This window comes from Leptonotus elevatus, chromosome 2 (assembly GCF_054856555.1).
Source record: "Leptonotus elevatus isolate MCC_2025b chromosome 2, RoL_Lele_1.0, whole genome shotgun sequence".
NCBI classification, from domain to species: domain Eukaryota; kingdom Metazoa; phylum Chordata; class Actinopteri; order Syngnathiformes; family Syngnathidae; genus Leptonotus; species Leptonotus elevatus.
This window is the reverse complement of record NC_141240.1, coordinates 4,916,617-4,921,635: the sequence shown is the minus strand read 5'-3', so window position 1 is coordinate 4,921,635 and position 5,019 is coordinate 4,916,617. Positions and strand designations below refer to the sequence as shown.

Here is a 5,019-nt window from a genome sequence, read left to right as displayed (position 1 = left end):
TCTCATCGAATCTGCACAATTCACGTAGGTCACCTATTTTGGTTTCAAAAGGGCAAATTTTGCCATAAGGTGAGTGATTTAATTTCCATGCCACTTCTCCAGGGACCACTACATCACTAAAGTGTTCTGGTGTTCCCCAGGGGTCTGTCTTGGGCCCCCTCCTCTTTATCATCTACATCTTACCTCTTGGCAATATCTTTCGCAAATTCATTTTATATTTTCACTGTTACACGGATGACACCCAGCTCTACCTCGCCATCAACCCCAATGCCACTCTCTCTCTCCTTCCTCCCTTACTGACGGTTCTCATCCAATCTTCTTCAATTTATCAGTAACAAAACTGAAATCCTATTGATAGGTACTAAGTCCACTTTAGCCAAAACTGACAGTTTTTTTCAATGCATTTGATGATTTCTTTGTTTCCCCCTCCCCTCAGGTTAAAAGTCTGTGTCATCCTCGACAGCACACTTTCTTTTCAGTTACACATAAACAACATCACCCGATCTGCATATTTCCATTTACGCAACATAAATCGTCTCCGCCCTTCTCTCACCCTCCCCCCACACTCCTGCTGGCCTGGATTATTGTAACTCTCTTCTGTTTGGTCTCCCCATCCAATCACTTCAAAAATTACTTCTCCCGAACTGCAATAGTAGGCAATCACAGTTATGTAAATTGTGGGGTGCCCCAGGGATCAAATCTGGGGCCAGTACTTTTTCTTCTTTATGTGAATGATATTACAACCATTTCTGAATTGTTAAAAATTTATTTTGTTTGCAGATGACACCACTTTGTTTTATGCCGGGGGGAAAATATATATATAATGTATTACAAGTAATAGAGAATGAGTTCAAGAATATTATGAAGTGGTTCAATGCTAACAGACTGTCTATAAATATTAGTAAAACCAGATTTATGATTTTCAGTTGTAGAAATATGGATGTCGAAGCAACACTAACTGTGCAAGGCATTGAAATAGAAAGGACTAATGGAATTAAGTTTCGAGGTATCATTATTGATGAACATTTAACATGGAAAGCGCATATAGAACATGTCAAATCTAAGGTGTCACAAACCGTAGCTGTGTTACACAAGGTCAAAGAATAATTGAACAAGAAAGGTTTGTTAATGTTGTATAATTTATTGATTGTTCCATACCTGACCTATTGCATTGAAGTGTGGGGGTGCACAGCCAAAACCTACACTACCTACACCTCCATCTTTCTTTTACAGAAACATGCTATTTGTGTTGTTTGCGGTTGTGGATACAGAGACCACACTAACCCATTATTTATACAACTAAACACTTTAAAATGTAATGAATTGATGGAGTTTAACCACCTCAAAATATTGTACAAAGCCCATCGTGAAATTTTACCAGTTAATATACAAACTAAATAAATAAAAAGGGAAAGTCAGTACAAATTGAGAGGAACAGACGCTTTTTCCAAACCTCAATATAGAACAACAACAACAACAAAGAAGATGTATTTCAACTCAAGGTGTCAGTCTGTGGAAAAATCTGGATTGTAAAACAAAATCTTCTCAGTCTATTTGTATTCTTTAAAAAAGCATAAAAGCACAATTACTACAAAAACATATACAGTATAGCACAAGGACACACAGTTGAATTATTTTGTTATAACACTGAAAGCGTCTTGACCGCTCATTGTCATTAAATTTGTGTTGTTGTTTTTCTTAGTTGATCAGGGGCAGACAAAACAAGTTTTACTTCTTTCTGTCCCCTTTAATTTATTTTTCTTTACTTTGAATTTGAATATTGCTTTATATTGTATTTTTCTTTTAAAAATGAATGAAATAAATTGATTGATTTTTTTTTTTTTACTCCGCTGCTCGCATTATTACAAGGACCCCTTCCATGCACCACATCACTCCAGTCCTGTAAAAACTTAATTGGCTCCTTGTCTGTTACCGCATCAAATACAAAATACTGATTTGCACTTTTAAGGCCATAAATAACTTTGCTCCTCCATATCTCACGGACCTTCTCCACATTGCCACACCTTTTCGCTCTCATAGCTTCATCTGGCCTCCACCTCTCCATCCCTTTTGCCCGCCTGGCTACCGTTGGAGACAGAGCTTTCAGCCGCTGCCCTCAGTCTTTGGAATGCACTACCACCTGACATCTGTAAGATGGATTCATTAACACTCTTTAAAACCTCAAAACCTACCTTTTTCTGACTGTTTTTTTCACTTTAACATTGTCAAAGTACTCTCTATTTTAAATTATGTATTATGTTTTGTTATTTTATTTTGTTAGGTGACCTTGAGTGTCTTGAAAAGTGCCTATAAATGAAAGGAATTATTATTATTAAGTCTAATTCTTTTCTAACCAGGAAGCATGACTGGATGTTATGTTGCTTACGCATAAATCTGGCTACAACTGGGCTCCGCCTCCAACACATAGCTGGTATGTGTAACTGAAAAGGGCCCACATACATGAAACATTTGGGTATGGATGAACTACATGCAGCTTATACGGACCAGTCACACATTTAAATCCAAACATGCACAAACGTAACTGTGCTGCCATCTCAAATTATGACGGCATTTCTGTCAGTTCAGGCATCACAGCACTATGTCGGCCAATTTTTGAAGACATTTCCTTAGGTTAGACATTAGTCCAAGTGCAGTGCAGCAAATAGGCATGCACAAGTGAACCCTATATATATATATATTTTTTTTTTTTAAACATCAGCAACGCTAAGAAAGAAACATGAAGCTTTGGCGCGTTCGAACAGTTTGCTAGGCAAGCTTTTCTTGAAAAGCTGTGGCAGATTTGGGGCAAAACCCTGACACAATAAAAGCTTGTAGTTGAGTTAGTTTTCTAAACAATACACTATTGTACTGTACCACCATACAGTAACTTGATCCACATATTTTTAGTTTGCAGCAGGTATGTGAACGGTCACGAAGGGACGTTTCACCAAAGACAAGGACTTTTTATCTGATGTGGCTGTGGGTGTTGCCAATACAAACTCAGGCAAGCCAGGAGCACAGAAGAAGCGGTCATTTGACATAGAAAATAAAAGCCGGCTCATCTGTGCTTGTGCAAGACCTCTCGAAATGGGTCAGATCCTGAGCAATACTGCGGTGTCATCAAGCAAGACAAAGCTGCCAGTATTTGACGACTCTGCAGAGTCAAGGCGCTCCGTCTTTAACCCTCAAGGCTGGATTTACACTGCACGGTTAACATGACAAGTCAGATTTGTGGCTGTCAAGTTTCACAATTGGGATATGAGTCATGGCAGTGTAAAGAAAAAACTCACAAATGAATCAGATATCTTTAGAATGGTGGATGAAGAACCAACAGTACAATACGCATAAGATATCTGCCAACGCACAGATCAGATATAAATCCACAATGCCAGCCTGACATTATTTATTGAAATGCTCTGATCAATGACGTATACATGCACCTGGCAAGAACCAGAATGCTCATGTGAATCACTCAAAGGAGTTCTCCACAATATCAAATTGGGGACTGCTCCAATGTAATATGCTTTGTTTCTTCATTAATTCTGGCCACACAAAAAATGACCATAAAAAGCTGAAAAGATGGCCATAAATACATTTACCAGCTAGTCAGCAAAGAAATGTAAGCTCATGTAATTATGACATTACATTAATAAATGTAATATACTTCATTAATTAAAGGCAGCTCAGTGACCATGTGGTCTGCCTCACAGCTCTTGGTTTGTAGCTCAGTCCAGGCTGCTCTCCCTCACACGCTTGTGAGGGTTTTCTCCAGGTGCTTCGGTTTCCTCCCACATTCCAAAGACATACATGCTACATTCATTGAAGACTGTTTGTCCAGAGAGAGACGAATGTGAGTGTGAATGCTTGTTTGTCTACAAGTTTCCTGTGATAGGCTGGCGACCAGTCCAGGGTGTACTCTTGCCCAAAGTCAGCTGAGATAGGCTCTACTGGCTTCCAGTGACTCAGAACAACAACAACAACAAAAGATGGATCAACATTTAATGTAATAATAAATAAATATTTGAAAATGTAACAAGATATTTTAAAATGGTCACATCAACAATTAAAATTTCGCAGTTCTCAATTGTTTCAAGACTACCTTCCCCGTTACGTACAGTATCTTATAAACTTCACGTCATAAATACAACTTCCGGGTTTTACATCGAAAATGACCGGAAGCCGGTTTGTTGTCATGGTGTTAAACCTGACACCTGACGTGTAAAGTAACAGCAGGGTGGAAAAGAGCAAAACAAAATAAACAGCCATTGCACTTCAACTAATGGTGGCGCAAATAGACCGACGGCGTATCAATAGATTCGTGTTTTTGATACATTTGGGAGGCAGACTGCACACACAGTGCCAGTCTGCCAGACAACGTGATCTGACAAGACTACACCCCTCTCGCCCTGCGGCTCAAGTCGCTTTTTGTCGGACGGATTTCCAAAGCTAATCACAGTGTTCTCCCTTGTAGCGCAAACTGCTACTGAAAATGAAAGGAACATATTCACGAGTTGACCCAGAAGTGACGTAACCTAGGACGACTAAGGGCAATGAAACACGCCAATAGCGTTTACAAGCAGCTATCCTAGAAAGGATACTTACAGTGAGAAGAATCTGTATCTTTGAGCGTCTACAACGCTTCTGTCGCGCTTCACAGCCGCCCTGATGAACTTCGGGTTTCACGCCAGGGCTGTTAGTCCACTGGGCCGCCAGCTAAAACTTGCGTGAAACAATTTAAAATGTGAGGAATCTGTTAGGAAGGCAGTGCAGAATTCCATCTGGTTACGTTCCAGCCTTTTGTCGAGCTAGCAAGGGCAAACTACGCGACTTCCGGTGGAAACCGGTTTAAAGGTTTCATCGAAAAGCACATATTCAGCCTAACCCTAACCTATTGCTTAAGTACTGGAAGGACAAGAACAAATTAAGAAATACGATTAAACGATTTTTTTTATGTGTCACAGTTAATAAATAATGATATTAAGTATAATTTAATAAAATCGTACTGAATATGCTTTTACT

The 5,019-nt window shown here is 39.3% G+C and overlaps 1 protein-coding gene across 1 annotated transcript in view; it reads right to left on the bottom strand.

Moving 5' to 3' along the window:
- cab39l (calcium binding protein 39-like) overlaps positions 1-4,819 on the bottom strand; it is a 26,306-nt gene extending 21,487 nt beyond the window's left edge. The window contains exon 1 of the mRNA XM_086068173.1: positions 4,603-4,819. The gene's annotated coding sequence lies outside the window, so the exon portion shown is untranslated. The remainder of the gene's footprint in view (positions 1-4,602) is intronic.
- Positions 4,820-5,019: the final 200 nt, after the last annotated feature.